The sequence below is a fragment of the Etheostoma spectabile genome, chromosome 4 (genome assembly GCF_008692095.1).
Source record: "Etheostoma spectabile isolate EspeVRDwgs_2016 chromosome 4, UIUC_Espe_1.0, whole genome shotgun sequence".
In the NCBI taxonomy this organism is placed as follows: domain Eukaryota; kingdom Metazoa; phylum Chordata; class Actinopteri; order Perciformes; family Percidae; genus Etheostoma; species Etheostoma spectabile.
In genome coordinates, this window is record NC_045736.1 from 1895642 (window position 1) to 1912868 (window position 17227).

Below are 17227 nucleotides of genomic sequence, written 5' to 3' on the forward strand. Positions count from 1 at the left end.
TTGGCCCTTATTGATAGGATAGCATCTTGCAGTTAATGGAGATTTGTGGGATGCACATGCAGGGCACAAAGCTCCCGTTCCACCACATCCCAAACAGCGGATTTTTTTTTTATTTTTTTTTTTACGAGGGCCTCAACCCTCATTGTCCTGTGTTAAATTGACCCATTTTCCTATATAGTGTTCTTTTGAACTACCCATACATAACATGATGTGAAAAATGAAATATATTACATATATAAAAATAACACTGATTGATTCCACACAACGCTCTTTGCAAGTCAATCCTAACTTTTCATTGATTTTGGTCTATATTTAATTTTATAACATATGAAAAAGAAATTGATAATAGCATAAACATGTTTCCTCTGTGATTATGAATCACAAAATTCCTTAATTCAGTCTAAAATATAGTCCTAACTTTCTGCTTTCAAACTTAGGTATAATTCGTTCCTATAATGAGGATATTGACTCATAATTCACAAATAAACTGTACATACCAACGTTAATACGTTATGGGTTGCTACTGTTGAAAATGTCAAAAAAGTGCAAACCTTTGATAAAGAGGCATCAAGTGTTGAAAAAAGGGGACAGACAACTACAGTCACAAGAAAAACCATTGAATTAAAAGTGTCAATACAAGAAATGTTTGGTTCACGTTTTGTACAGGAAGAACGCGAGGGTTAACAAAAATACGACCAAACACGTAGGACTGCAGGAAGGTTTCATTTGAAGCTAGATGAATAGTGTTTTAAACATAATGGAAAATGACATGTGCAATCCACAAAATAGTATGTACGTTTAACTGACCATTAGTGCTGGAAATCACATAGATACACAGTGGAGTCTATGGGATTCATAAGGACATAACAACAGTATTTAGTTGGATCCAAATCCTTTGTTATAATTGGGCAACCTCACAAAAAACTACAGCTTGGTTTTTCTTACAAAATTCAAAAACATTTATCTGCAACGTGGTCCTCTTTAAAGTTCTACGAGGGACGGTTTGGGTGTTCAAAATGTGGAGATGTTAGCACCTGATACAACTATCGCGCTGGTGACAACTAAACACAATTTTAAAACTTAACATCCCGTGATCAATCTCAATTATTCATTTTCTGCCAGAAATGGCAGTTTAACAGTATCGGTATATGTCCGCCCATACGTAACAGAAAATACAAGTAGCGACTAGGGAGGTCATTGAACAAACATGCAGAGGGACAGTCAAGTTAATAATGAATGTAACCCCCTTATTGGGTATGCATCATGGTCCACAGTTCTTTAGAAAACAAATGTAAGGGAACCGATACATGAGTGGCATGTTGGTTAAAAAAAAAAAAAGACTAGTGCTCATGTTGTGTTCTCACAAATCGTATGCATTTCATTGTGGTGTAAAGTGCCATATTTGTGAAAAAAATTCCCCCCCTTTTCTGGGTTTGGTGTTTATTTCATGTCTCTGGTGCTTCCACAAGCATAACCACTTGGAGAACAAAACCTTATCCATGCTGTTTGGGCGATACAGGCTTTGTGAATGTCTTGTCTGCCTTCATCCTACGGGGGAGCTGTGTTCAACATCTGAACGGCTTTCTATGTTCTAAAGATGATGTGACTAACCGTAGGGGCTAGATCGTTCGAATGGCAAAACGCGTGCTACAACACACATTTAAACTTCACCATTAATTCCAAAGAACTACTTCCCTGTCCCTGTGTGCAGGTGTTCCACAGACTAATCCTGCCTTGGAACTAACTCAAGTTGGAAAAATAAACCTAAAAAACCCATTTTTGTACAAACCATACTACAATTATAGGAACCTGAAATGAGCGTATAGGGGCGCTTTAATGGAGCAGAGAGTAATTTACTTCACATAAACACTTAGGGGGACCACAGACTGGGGAAAAGTGAAAATTTAGCTATACTATCACATTGTTGTGTTTTCCCCTTGTTGAGCCTTATAACTGTCAAGTCATTTCTCTGATCAGAAATCCATCATGACATCCCTAGATGCATTCAACAACGCATGTACCATAGTATAGTTGTATGCTTTATAAAAAGAACTGATTTGGTTTGTCACCAGTTGTGTTTTCACTTGCCCCCTCCGCTGGTTGTTTGAGTGCTACTATTCTCTGTGATGCCAGACCTCAATTTGCTCTCCCACTCCCCCGCCTCTTACTGCCGGAAGACTGTCTACTGTTTGGCGGTGTGTTGGCTGATGCTGCTGGGAAGCTCGAGCACTCACAGAGTGCTAATGTTGGGTTTTCATATTTGTTATGGAGGTTGTGGAAAGGGCAGCGCGTCCTTCATATTGCACTAAACAAGGACTATGTAAAATGCTTTAGTGCACCACTTTTCAAAAACACTACACAGGCCACAAACGCTCAGCATGGTCACTCAGAGTGCAGGAACACACTGACACCATCCCTCCCTCTCCTTCCTCTCTCTAACTCCCTTTACACACCACAACACACCACACCCACACATAACCCAACACACAAACATCTTCACATTCCCACATGTAGTCTTTTATTATAGAATACAGAATGGCATAACCCACAATACCACACGCACACCTTCGCAATCATGCAAATAGGGCTTTATGATAGCAATGTAACGTAGTACTACCTACAATTACACCAAGACCAAGGTGCACTGACACAGTCTTCCTGTGCAGACCCCGGTTCCATATATTTGCATTTGTGGTTTATCATCCTTTTTCACCCGTCCATGTGAATAGACTGGGACGAGGATCCTGAGGAATGGGGAATGGATTTCATGATACGGCCCAATAAAAACTAGGATGACCAAACGTTCTCTTGGGCCTGCCATGTTCCTCTTTTTCCGTGTCCGGTCCAACAAAAATGTCCGATTATTGAGTTGTTTTTTATGGGTCTATAAGTGTGTATGAAATTGGCTGGCGCTTTGCACCAATTACTACGGTATTTTGATGCATGAAGTACTTCCCAGAAGGCTGCCGTTGCGGGCGTCTCTGTGACGTTGCACATACAGGAAGCAGATCATACGGGAGCACAAACAGGGAGCAGCTCAGACAGGGGGGCACATACAGGGAGCAGAGTCGAACAGGGGAGCACATACAGGAGCAGATAGACAGAAGAGCAAGACAGGGAAGCGATCAGACAGGAGCCTAACAGCGAGAGTCCTAGTGGAGCAGCATTGCGCAGCAAATGTGAAGAATAGTGCAGCTTCACAGTTGAACTGCAAAAACCAAAATGTCCCACTTAACGTTCCCGGTCGGCAAGTGGTAGGCAAGGTTGTACCGGTGCAAAGCTAGACTCATAGTTTCAGTGTAAATAAGTGCCTGGGACTAAGATCCTCGAATCGCTCCACTGGACACCGAAAAACCTTACGTATTACTTGAAAAGGTTTTAGAGATATAAGGTTGAGCGGGTTTTGAGAGCTGACCGGAGTGTTGTTCTATTTCAGATTATTAGAACATTATTTCACATTATTATTTATTTGGAAAGAGAGCTATTATTTTGTTACGTGTTGTTTCCAGATTTTTTTATTACAAAGTTTTTTTCGCCACAACATGAGGCAGTAATAACAGCATGTCTTATACTCTAGAACTCTGTCGGAATTGTTGTCCTGGAGGGCCGGTCGAGTGTCCTCGTTTATTGGAACTCAATATGTCCGCCCCTGGGACCTGTGATAAACAGCTGCACTTGAGAGGCTGTGACAGCAGCAGGGACCCCGACAGAGAGGATAGATAAGCCATATCATCTGTAATAACCATAAGTGGCACTAAGTGAAATAGAGTAATGCCAGGTTGCCTCATACAGCATTTTTTTTTGTGAAACTGAATGCACCTTGATTATTCACCACATCAGCCTATAGTGATGATATTGCGGAGAGAGGGCCCTTTATTAATTGTGATGTCAGAGCTAACGACTAAAAAATTTAACACCCTTTAAAGTAAGATTGTTGGGTTTTTGATTTGTTTACTGTGCAACCTTTACCACCATGTGAGTTAAAACCCTATGAGATTGCATTAATGAAACAACAGTTTCTTCATAGCTCATATTCTGTAAAACCAAAGTTATCCGATAACCTATTAAGAAGCAAAATGCCTTACTGTCAACCGACCTTAGCTGGGCTTTGGTGTTAAAGATAAAAAATAATAAAGGCTGTTCTCTATAAGGAAGTTTAGTGTAATGTGTATATTTTAATTTAGAATAAGCTTTTCACATAACCCTTGACTTTTAAAAGCATGTCATCCAGCCTTAGTGATGCATTTTCTCACACTGCTGTATTACGTTTAAACGTATGAAAGATTTTGAGAAGATGACCCTCAGAAAAGGCAACTTGTGTTGGTTGGAATTGGTGATGTGTTGGGGTTGTTGATGAATGTCAATGTCAATGCTTGTTGTTTAGTGAGGCAATGGGCTGTAGTCCTTCATTTTACAGTGAATCAACGCACGGATTTGTTTCATCGTATTTTTGCACACTCTATCCTATTTAGTCCGTCTGTTCAACCCTTAATCTCCTACCGTCTCTACACTGCGCCATTTCGTCCATCCTCTCATTTGTCTTTATTCCAGTCACCATCTCCCACTTAGTTTCTCTGTGTTTGTATGGTGTTCAAAGTGGTGAAAGATTCAGTTCATCCAAATTCAAAACAAATACGATTTTTACATTTCCTCACACTGGTTTTGCTTCTATGCAGATTAGGGTTTGGTTTAATCGCTTAGGCTTTCATATATTTACCTGAGGATTTCTGGCTGCAACTGCAATGTCTGGGCGGAATGGAATTGTGTGACTCTAGCATTATTCTACTTCACAATCGCTTGCAACTACTTTATACAGAAAGAAAACATCTCCACGAGGATCTTGGGATTACTCCTGAGTAGTTTCTAGTAACGGTTCTGAGTTTTTAGCGTATTGTCACTACTTTATGAGGACAAGATAAAGTCCTTCTCCTCTGCGTAAACACACGATAAGAGTGGCGCAGAAGTGTCGAGTTGGATTGTCAACAGTGCGGCAAACTATCGACCCGCAGGCCCAACACTAATGTTAGAAAGTGTGGTTGTGGTTTTTTATGTAATGAAATCAATTAATTGTTCGTTCTCAATCCTCCTGTCAGAGTGTCTGTGGTAGGAACCACCACCGCTGTTCTGTGCGTGATAATATAGCAATTAAAATCAGCAAGACGATTTTAGCCAGAGGCAGGATTTGCTCCATGAATCTTTGGTCTAAATATGTGAGAGCATGCGCTCAAACAAAGCCGGGGATGATGAAGGATTGAGGTTTGACACATGCTGGGATGTTTCCGTGGCCGTGAGCTTTTGATAGTAATATGTTGTTGTACGCGTTAGTTAGTACACGTTACGATACCGTTTATTTTTCTCTCTGATCCCGGACACGTTATCTCTTCATTATTATTCTAACACAAATATCCTTACAATTAAGAAGCTGTAACCACGTTGTTGGTCATATAGCTTAGGAAAAGTAAAAAAAAATAGGTATCAAACTAGTTAAAAGTCATTTTTCTGTCAATTAACGAGGCCCCCCCCCCCCCCCCAACCCGGGAGGGGGGAGGGAAGAGACTGTGTTGCAGATATGCAAATATTTATTGTACATTGCATACTATGAATGTACAGTCCTTTGGAGATTAGGCTTCATTGTACTGAAAATTAGATTTTTTTAAAGGCGTAGAAAGGCTAAAGTTTCACCCACAATGTCTAGACACTGATGGTGGTTTGTGAGCGGAGCCCTGGAGACCAATACCAAGAGCCAACGTAGCACACCATGCGGAGGAGGACCACTGGAGCCGAGCGTGAGTGAAGCTGGGAGGGGCCAAGGGGATAGGAGGAAGGTGCTCTTAGCCTGAAATGATCAACTGAGCATCAAAAAAGATGGCTATTTAAACAGGGATGTTTCATGCCTGTGATTGGTTTGTGAATTCCATGGGCGCTTCTGATGTTCAAATAAAAGTGAACGCCTCTAACAGCTGTTAGTTAGACGTAGAGAGCAGAAGTGATTAATTTAGAAGTCTTCCTGAAGAATTTATTACGATTTCCACCTGTGCACTAAGCATCATTTAGTGATTGTGGAGCTGTACCTGGTTACATGGAGAGGGACATCACCTAAAATTTAAAATACATTTTGTGATTGTGAATCTCGTGTTCTGCAATGTTTTCGTGACGGTTGATCTTTTGAGATTTCATTGCGTCCGTATAAAGTGCACTGCACTATCACATTAGTATTAATAGAGCATTAATCATAACATTGTTTTTTTCTCAATTAGAATTAGATACAAAACACGAAAGGATTTTTAATGTGCTCATTGGAGGCTTGCTGCTCTTTACTCCTCATTGTCTTCATCCAGAATTCCTTTTCCAACATCATTTGGGTTGGAGGGACATTGACACGATTCGGGCAAGGCGGGAGAGGGAGCCACGGAGCTCTGTTCAGCTCCTCTGTGTTTCTCTGGCTGGACCTGTCGACATATTCAGAGATGATCTTGGTCTCCGGTGACTCGGCCGGGGAGGACTACGCGGGGACAGGCGGGCTGGCGCACTAATACAGAGAAGACTGCCAAGCGGTGTAAAGGAGCAGAAGCAAAAAGCCAACCAACCTCCTAGTCTCCCTGTATCTCTTCCCATCTCCCGTTGTCACAGATCACTCCCGTCTTCTCCATTACTCTTGTCTGTCCCTTTCGTTCGCGCCCTGTCCCAATAGCTCCCTCCCTGCGTTTCTGTCCACTGCTACTTCTATCTCTTGTCTTTTCTTTTTTGTACAAAGACTTGACCAGTGTTCGCAAACACGGGAAGGCGCTGGGAGAAGAGTGGTTGTCCAGTCTTACCCAGGACAATGTTGTGACAAACCCTCCGTCCAGAAGGTTGAGTGGAAACAACACGGTGTACCGACACAGAGAACCGATTGTCACTCTGATGGCACTTCCGACGGGATCTATGTTTTATTTTCTTTCCGTTCCACCTTCGTCTGGACACGACTGCACTGCTTTCAAGTGTCCAGAGTATGGCTTTGCTCATTTTTTTTTCCAAAGACAAAACAAACTTTGGCTTGACCTGTGGAACATTTGGCTGCAACTCCTTTTTTCAGTGGACTAACTCCAGTGAATCAGACCAATTCTCTGGAGGAAACCAGTTTGATATAATTTGATGTCATGTGTATAATGGACCCACCTCGGTCGGTGCCATTATCTCAGGCCACACACACCACCGCAGCTCTTTGTCTCTATACTGAACAGATTAGTTCGTTTTTTAGGTTTTGTGGTAGTCCAGTATCCCACATAATAAAAGGTTCCGTTCCCCAGATTCGGCTAATAATTCTGACACAATACTTTTCACAGTGACACAGTAAAACCAGCGCTGACCAAATGGGCGTTACACATGTATATCCAGTTTGGCTTTGGAGACTCTCCATACCAACGCAGAGTCATTTTTTTTATTGACAAGGATAATACTTATTCAGTGAAGCAATTTTCATTTCATTACAGCCCTTGACGGGCAGCTACATCTTTGTTTAAAGAGCATCCTTGTTTCAAGATGACACACTCTTGAATGAATGGGAATTGCACTGGGGGACAGGTAGAATTGTAAACAAGAACATATCTTGAAGTCTGACTGGGGGATTAAATAGCTTAGGTAAAGAACGTAAACAATATACTAGATAATCTGCAGCCCATAATAGATGTCATCCATATAATTTCATAAAAAAAAGAAACATGCATGCAGTTTTTTTTCCAAGGAAATACCTACACACAAACCAATTCATTTCTTTTTCTGTTTTGAACAAGAGGTATTGAATCATAAATACATTAATATAGTATGCTTGTCACTCATTATTATTGTGGCGCTATCCTAACAAATTGAAATAATAATTACAGCACAACTTTTAAATTTAGTTTTAAATGCCATATTTAGTCCACCTTTTTTCCACATTGTTTTCCACCATTTGAGGTTTAAACTGTGCTCTATATTCATTATGTCATCCCGTTGCAACCCTCTTTTTTCTTCAATGGTTTATTGGTACCAAGGTTTATCTTGGAAGCCCAACTCCTATTCCCACGGCAGTACTTTCTTTTGCCATTTACTGTACTCTGTAAAAGACTTTGTATAGTTAGTTGGATGGAAACCTGGCCTCGAGATGTAACACCAGGATTACCCTTGTGTGTTCATATGGTGGTTCAAACAGAATGCATCCCTAACATCAACACAACATTTTGACAAGAAGCAACCCTACTTTCACTACTTACCGACTTCCCTGATACCCCACCCCCGGCACCAGTCATGTCACAAAATGCTGCACCAGACTCAATCACATGACGACAGTGCAAGCTGATGGAAAGAAAGAGGGCGCATCAGAGACGCAGAGGATACTCGTATGAGCGCGTCTGGCTCTTGTCATGAGCCACAGGTGCTCTCTGCCAACACCATAAGCACTGAGACGTTGTCAGTAGTTGATAAAGCCACAGCTTTGATAAGCCGGGAAGCAAATGCGGTGCTCGGTACGGGCTGAGCAGACGAGGGTTTCTTCAGAAGTGAACGTGCTGGGCTGGCCTTCTCCATCCTCTGAGGCTAGCCCTAGTTTGGTGGATATGGTATTACGATAGAGGTGGATGATAGCCTTGGGATGAATTGCATAATCTAAGAGCCGCCTCTAATGGATAAAGGAAATGGATCAGGCTATCAGTCAGATCTCTGTGGATGAAGGATGTGTCTTTGTATGCGTTTCTCTTATCTTTGTGCTACAGGCAGGCCTGACTGTGTTGTGTGTGCGCTTAGGCTGGCACAACTATAGTCCTGTCAACTAAACATCAGCATCATAGCAAATCCCTATAATGTGCAATGTGTGGTGTGATTACTTAACTCTAATGCATCTTTTCAATTCACAGAAGGGCAAGTTTTACATGTAAAAGGGTCAATCTCATAGAAAGAAAGACACACACACACAAAAAAGACAGCGTCCGCGGGGATGGCCTGAGAAATGTCAGGTTCTTGTGCACAGGCTCAGAGCCAAGCTCTAAATGCATTTGAACAGCCTAAATACAATTGTTTCTGCATTTTCTCCATATTTAAACAATATGCACCACATATGCCATTTTACAAAGATCAAAATGAATGAGTTACTCTGATGGCTGAAGTGGATTACGTCCAAACACTGATTACTGTGGATGGAGTATTCTAATGCTATCTACTCACTGATAATAACATAAAGAATACTCACATTTATAATGCACTTTTAAGCAACACCATGGTCATAGAAGACATTCAGATTATGTAGATACATTCAGATACTGTAAGATACAGCAGATACAACTGGTAGTGGATTCAAGAGCAGACACGGGGGGGGGGGGGGGGGGGGGGGGGAGAAGAAGGTTGGAAACAGAAACAGAGTTTTTTTAACACAATGAAAAAATGGTGCAAAGAATTCCTCTGGAGAGGGCAGGCCAGACAGTTGGGAGGGTCCAAAAAACAATGACAGGCTCAGGCCAGCTGACTGGCTTCCAGGACTGAGGCAGGATCTGAAGCAGGAACACAAAAAAAAACAGAGTCAAAAGCTTATCAGCGATATTAGCTGAAATACTCAATGCAAACCCACTAGAGGAGCCCGCATTGACTGTCACACAGTAGGTGAATGACGATGTTGCGAGACTACTTGGAAAAACCGGGTTTAAAGCAGGAGCGGTGATTACGGATTTGCATCAGGGGAGGCAGCCACAGGTTGTCTTGATGGAGGTGCGACGAGCGAGCCAGGAAACAACACCCCACTCAGCAGAGGAGAAGCAAAAAAAAAAAAACACAGAGAGGGGAAACAGACCAGGAGAGGCAGAAGCAACCCATGACACAAGAGGTCACCAAACTACATGAACTTTATAAGATGAAAAAGATATCATTTATTTCCCACCCGACGGGTGTGCCAAATTTAGCAGCATGGTCAGAGAGATGTCAATCAAGTGCAGTCTGCACATGCCCACACATGCCTCAGAAGTGTATTGGGCACCACCGATAACTGAAGACACCTTTGTTGGTGCACTGTGGGTGTGCAGGGCCTTTGGAAAAGATGAAGCTAATCCCCTCTGTATGATGGACATGTAACAAATTAAAGGCTCTGAATACGTATGTACTGAATTGCTTTGTATATCAGCGGGTTGCTGAAAATACCTTGTACAAAACACACAAACTACGCCTGCACATATTGCAATATTTTTTTTCTTTGTTGATATATTGCGATATGAAAAAGAAAAAGTAATTTTTAAAAGATTACATAAATAGCTCTATTTGGAAAAAATAAAATCTCCACTACTGCGGTGAGTTTGTAGGGATGCATCCAGATAGAATAAAAATGAAAAGGATCTTTTCTAATGTGAACATTCTTTGTTAAACTTTAATGCTTACAAACACCAACGCAAGTAAGCTCTGTGACAACGTTACTCTTCTGAAGTGGTTTTGGAAAGGATATAGTTAGAATACGCTGGTTGACCTAGCATGACACCATTGTATTCATATAATAATCATCCAGGCTAACGTGAATGACAGTGACTGTCATGTTGCTTCTTCTAATTCCAGTTGTGGTCGACTAGCGGGCCAGCTCGTTAGTTTGATAAATGATCATACCTGCATGTCACGCCCCACTAGCAACAACTTGTGTACCCCAAGAATTAACAGCAATTAGTCAGTGTAAATTGGTGTGTAACAGACTCTGTACTAGACTAGTGTTACGCTTCCAGCATTACGGCTCCGAACCGTAACGTTAGTTGGGACGGACGGAACCCTTGTTTCTTTAATTCCTCAATTCAATTTCAGTTATAGTATCAATTCATAACAGAGTTATCTCAAACACTTTAACGATAGACCCACTATCCAGAAGTTACAAGGACCAACACTTCTAATAGTTTCCTCCAGAGCAAGCAACAGTGCACAGTGCGATGAAAAACTTCTTTTAGGCAGAAACCTCGGTCAGACCCCAGGTCTTGGTAGGCGGTTGTCTGACGGGCCGGTTGGGTTATTTGAATGAAGAATGGCATAAAAATAGAAAATTAGTAGTTGTGAAGGCTTCTTTGTAGTAGTTCATGGCAAAGCAGGAAGCTGTGCGCATTACAAGGCACAGCAGACGTAGAGGACGTAGACAGGACTAGCGGACGTAGCAGGCACCGCAGTGTAGCAGTTGAACATGGCATCACAGAACGTGTAACGGACCATGCGACAGCTGCTACCCTGATTTCGGAGCTCTACTGATCCAAGGGAACATGCGGGGAAAAAAGAACATAAGGACTCCGGGAATGACTCCCCAGAGCTAGGTTAGAACCACATTTCTGGGACATGGATTGCACTAACAGGAAACGATAGAAAGATGAGGAGAGAGGAGCTCATGTATCAAAATAAGTCCCCAGCTGTCCTAAAACTATTACAGCCAAACCAAGAGAAACGAGGTAAGAGAGCTCCAGCCGGCCGGGCTAGAACTCTCCCAACACGGATCGGGCTGTATGCCAAGTCTCCCTTTGTTTTATTATATTCTTGATTATATGTTAGATAAATCTGACAACTGTGTGACTAATACTACTCCCTAACAATATTCGATTCTATGCCCTAACTAGTGTATCAAAATAAGTCCCGGCTGTCTAAAACTATACAACAAAACCAAGAAAGACGGGAAAGAGAGCCCAGCCGGTCGGGCCAGAAATACCCCCCCAACGGAACGGCTGTATGCCAAGTCTCCCTTTGTTATAGTATATGATGATAAATCTGAAACTATGTGACTAACACTACTCCCTAACAATATTCGATCTATGCCTAACTATAACTTATCAAAAAGGAGAAGTCTTAAGCCTACTCTTAAATGTGGAGACGGTGTCTGCTCCCGGAACGAAACTGGAACCTGGTTCCACAGGAGAGGAGCCTGAGTAGCTGAACGCTCTGGTCCCGTTCTACTTTTAGAGACTCGAGGAACCACCAGTAACCCTGCATTCTGGGAGCGTAGTTCTCTCTAGGGTTGTAAGGTAATATAAGCTCCTTAAGATAAGATGGAGCCTGACCATGAAGAGCTGTAGGTGAGAAGAAGGATTTTAAATTCTATTCTAAATTTACAGGAAGCCAATGCAGAGAGCTAAACAACAGGAGAAACGGGATCTCTTTTCCTGGTTCCCGTCAGAACACGTGCCGCAGCATTCTGGATCAGCTGTAGAGTCTTTATGGATTTTTTCGAGCAGCTGATAGTAAAGATTGCAGTAATAAACTAGAGAAGTAACAAATGCATGGACTAATTTTCTGCATCATTTTAGACAGGATATCCTGATTTTGCTATTACGTAGGTGAAAAAAGGCGATCCTTGAAATTTGCTTTAAGTGGGAATTAAAGGACATGTCCTGATCAAAGATGACTCCACAGATTCTTCACAGTGGTGCTGGAGGCCAGGGTGATGCCATCCAGAGTAACTATTACTTTGGATAGTGCGTACGGAGGTGCTGGGTCCGAGGGCAATAACTTCAGTTTTATCTGAGTTTAACATTAGAAAATTACAGGTCATCCAGGTTTTAATACTGAAGGCACGTTTGAAGTTTAGAAACTGATTAGTTTCATCCGGCTTGATTGATAGATATAATTGAGTATCATCTGCATAACAAGAAGTTATGGAGTGTTCCTATAATACTGCCTAAGGAAACATATATAAAGTGAACAGGATTGGCCGAGCACGATCCTGTGGGACTCCATGACTAACCTTGGCGGTGCACAGAGGATCATCGTAACATTAACAAACTGAGACGATCTGATAAAAAGAATAAACCAGCTTAGAGCAGTCCTTAATGCCAATTAAATGTTCCAATCTCTGTAATAAGATATAATGGTCAATGGTATCAAATGCAGCGCTAAGATCTAAAAAGTACAGAGATACCTTTGTCTGAGCAATTGGAGGTCATTAGTATTTTCACAAGTGCTGTCTCTGTGCTATGAGTGAACTCTAAATCCTGACTGAAAATCCTAAATAAGCTGTTGCTATGCAGAAAGTCGCACAGCGTTTGGGACTGCTTTTCAAGAATTTAGAGAGAAACTGGAAGGTTGGATATAGGTCTATAGTTGGCTAAAACATCTGGATCAGGTTTGGCTTTTTCAGAAGAGGTTTAATTAAGCTACTTATAAGTACTGTGGTACATAGCCTGTTAATAAAGACAAATTGGTTATATTCAGTAGTGTAGTGTTGACTAATGGTAAAACTTCTTTAAGTAGCCTAGTCGGGATGGGATCTAAGAGGCAGGTTGAGGCTTAGAAGAAGAATAATTGAATAATGATTAAAGATAAATGTGAAGCAAAGCAGTCAAAAATGTATCTGGTTTTACAGGCTGTTTCTAACGTTCGAGTTTAGAGATAAGCCAGTTAAAGGTAGGTCTTGGTGAATTTTGCTTCTAATAGTTATTAATTTTATATGAGAAACCCATAAAGTCGTTACTACTAAGAGCTATGGGAATTACTTGGCTCAGTAAGGGTGTGACCTTCTGTTAGCCTGGCTAAGTACTGAAAGAAACCTGGGGTTGTTCCTATTTTCCTCTATCAAGTACGAGTAGTAAGCTGCTCTGGCATTACGGAGGCCTTCTACTACGTTTTAAGACTATCTTGCCAGGTTAAACGAGAATTTCCAGTTTGGGGGAGCCCAGATCTTCTCAGTTTCCGCGATATTTGCTTTAATTTGCGAGTTTCAGTGTTATACCATGGAGCTAAACTTCTTTGTTTATTATTTTCTTTAGGCAACTATATTAGTTTAGCCTAGCTGGTAGAGCTTTCTGCTTGTTCTTTAGGCTAACTTATTAGCTTTAGCCTAGCTGGTAGCAGCTTTCTGCTTGTTTCTTTAGGCTAACTATATAGCTTAGCCTGGCTGGTGGCGCTTTTTGCTGGTTCTTTAGACTAACTATATTAGCTTTAGCCTGCTGGTAGCAGCTTTCTGCTTGGTTCTTTAGAATAACTATATTAGCTTTAGCTTGGCTGGTAGTACAGCTTTGCTTTTTTTCTTTAGGCTAACTATATTGCTTTGCTGGCTGGTAGCAGCTTTCTGCTAGTTTCTTTAGGCTAACTTTAGCTTTAGCTTGGCTGGTAGCAGCTTTCTGCTTGTCTTTCAGGTAACTATATTAGCTTAGCCTGGCTGGTAGCAGCTTTCTGGGGGGGAATGGCCGGGAGACGTTGTGATTATGTTGCATTAATCAGGTGATTTAGTTCTTATTTGAAGCAAACATAAAACACTGACTACTGTAGCTCCACTGACTACCCATCGAAACTATGCGCATTGCTGCATCAGGTGCTGCCTACGGGATTTTACACACACGGCGAGCCTCACTTCCCATAACAAACCCCGTCGGACTAACGTCACATACACACGCTGCCCACATGGCTACCTGTCTTAAAGAGGAAGGGTCGGACGGTAATAATCATGTAGAAGGAGAACAGTGGAAATTTACTTTTCTATCAAGCAACAAAAGAGGGATTATTACCACTACTACTACTATATTACTATTTGCATGCGCACATTGCAAGTCGATGCTAAAAAACAAAATCGTTCAACCCTACTACATACTTGATTTTTCTTTTAGTGATATGTGTCTTGAAGCGCATACACACATTTATGCTGAAGGTTTCACTGAGAGAGACGTTTTCTGTGTAAATGTCAGACCATTATTATTTTGGTAAGAGCAACGCATTCTCTAACTCTGTGAAGTTACAGAAATTAGCCTATAAGATCAGATCCTATTTCAAGTATACAAAGTTGTTGATTGATTAGAAACTTAACCTTAAAATGGAAAAGCTTATAGTTTATATGGTGTTAGAAAGCTAATTCACCATCATTTACATTTTTTGGAATAGGGTGACTTTTCTATAGTGTGGATTAGGTTGCATAAAGCAGAAGGGTAAAATAATATAGAGTTTGATCAAGCCTTGCAACAACCCTGCAGATAGTAGCTCCACTTTTGAGTCAACAGCATTGTTGTAATCAATGAAACTATTGATTCATTATAGTTGCCACAGTGCTTCCATTTAATTTTGGTTGCTCTGTTGCTCTTTAAAAAAAAAAAACTTTTTCGCAAACCTGCCTGATAACGGTGATGTCTTACCAATTGTCTGTTTTGTCCTGAGTGGAGCAATATTTTCAGTGTGCTTGCAAGGGTACTGTTTGCAAGTATTGATCATTTTGGTGTACGATTTTTTTCACAGTAGGTACGATAAGTGGTGCTATGAGCAAAGAGTTCCTATCAAAGTAGTGTTTTTCAACTGCAGACGGCTGTGAGTATTTGGATAAAATGAAAGTAAATAAAACTATACAGAGTAATGGTAAGAAATTGTAATTTCAAACACCATTAATAGTTCTGTTTATGTTTATGAATATCAACTGTTTAGATCAGAAACCTGCGGATTTCTAGGCCAAGGAGTCTGAAAATCATCTGACAGATTATATATAAAATAGTACAGTATAATTCACAGGCAGTTTGGACTTACATCAGCTGTTTAGGTTAATTACTAATGTTAACTAGCATTAGTTAGCAGTAATTAGCCTGTGCCTGTGTTATCTCCTAACATATACCTACCGTCTCCATCTCTGCTGATTGGGAAGGATTGAGATTTCTCTTGGCACAGCTACCAGAAGACTTACAACTTTTAGACAGGTTGTCCACGTCACATCTACGTCTTCAAGTTCAGTTGGAGGCTGTGCGTAACGCTCAGCCATCACCGGAAGCTTCCAATATCTTCATTGGTCTCCGTGCAGAACTACGGGATCTGTTAGTCATTTCTTTAACTGTCTATGTGTAGCTTCAATTAGTTTAAAATAAATAAAGCTAATAAACTGTAATTATAATACCATCTTCTTCTTTATGGCTTCTTATAAACAACAAGTTGTTGTGCGTTATCAGTCAAGGTAGGGCATTTGGTAGATGCTGGAGAAGTTGGAGGTTGAGGATTGGATACAGTCCCTCGCTTCTTCTTCCTCGGTTTTCACGGACCTCATTAAATTGCCGAGTCTGCCCGACTTCAAGTCCACACGATCTGTAACATACGTACGATATTCACTGAGGTGGCCAATGCAACTTTTGATGATGCCTGAACGCATCCCAGCTCTCGGACGTGCAGTCATTAGTTATCTATACAACGTAATCCGTGCAGTAAATCACAGAGTGTATGATCAGTAGTAACCACACAATTGTAACATCTAGCCATCTTTATCTGTGATTATATTCACTGTAGACTATGTAGATTGTTCAGTTAGACACAGATATTAATCAGATATAATCACAAGTGGCATTTACAACACCTAAAGGATCATTAGGAACACTGTTCAATTTCTATTAATGCATTATTAATCAACCATCACATGGCAGCTTCAATGCATTTAGGGTGTGGTCCTGGTCAAGACAATCTCCTGACTCCAAACTGAATGTCAGAATGGGAAAGAAAGGTAATTTAAGCAATTCTGAGCATGGCATGGTGTGGTGCCAGACGGGGCCGGTTGAGTATTTCACAATTTGCCCAGTAACTGGGATTTTCAGGCAACCATTTCTAGAGTTCTGTAGAATGGTGTGAAAAGGGAAAAACCTCCAGTATGCGGCAGTTCTGTGGGCAAAAATGCCTTGTGATGCAGAGGTCAGAGAGAATGGGCCGATGATTCAAGCTGATAGAAGAGCAACTTTGATGAAATAACCACGTTACAACGAGGTATGCAGCAAAGCATTGTGAAGCCACAACACGCACAACCTTGAGGCGGATGGGCTACAACAGCAGAAGACCCCACCGGATACCCATCATCTCCACTACAATAGAAAAAAAGAGGCTACAATTTGCAAGAGCTCACCAAATTGGACAGTTGAGACTGGAAAAATGTTGCCTAGTCTGATGAGTCTTGATTTCTGTTGAGACATTCAGTGGTAGAGTCAGAATTGGCGTAAACAGAATGAGACATGAACCCATCATGCCTGTTACACTGTGCAGGCTGGTGGTGGTGGTTGTAATGGTGTGGGGGAGTTTTCTTGGCACACTTTAGGCCCCTTAGGGCCAATTGGGCATTGCTTAAATGCCATGGCCTACCTGAGCGTGTTTCTGACCCTGTCATCCCTTTATGGCCACCATGACCCATCCTCTGATGGCTACTTCCAGCAGGATAATGACACCATGTCACAAAGCTTGAATCCTTTCAAATTGGTTTCTTTAACATGACGATGAGTTCACTGTACTAAAATGGCCCCCACAGTCACAGATCTCCACCCAATAGAGCATCTTG

General features: G+C 41.4%; 1 protein-coding gene and 2 long non-coding RNA genes across 5 annotated transcripts in view; 1 reads left to right on the forward strand and 2 right to left on the reverse strand.

The window, feature by feature from the left end:
• The window catches only part of tmeff2a (transmembrane protein with EGF-like and two follistatin-like domains 2a), a gene marked incomplete at its 3' end in the record, with an annotated part of 180747 nt that overhangs the window by 94049 nt on the left and 69471 nt on the right, over positions 1-17227 (reverse strand).
• Positions 1-17227, reverse strand: part of LOC116687511 (uncharacterized) — a 42232-nt gene that overhangs the window by 577 nt on the left and 24428 nt on the right. The window contains exon 3 of the long non-coding RNA XR_004331561.1: positions 16325-16331. This is a non-coding gene — a long non-coding RNA (uncharacterized LOC116687511). The remainder of the gene's footprint in view (positions 1-16324; positions 16332-17227) is intronic.
• The window catches only part of LOC116687532 (uncharacterized), a 9779-nt gene continuing 9195 nt past the window's right edge, over positions 16644-17227 (forward strand). Inside the window, exon 1 of the long non-coding RNA XR_004331582.1 lies at positions 16644-16654. This is a non-coding gene — a long non-coding RNA (uncharacterized LOC116687532). The remainder of the gene's footprint in view (positions 16655-17227) is intronic.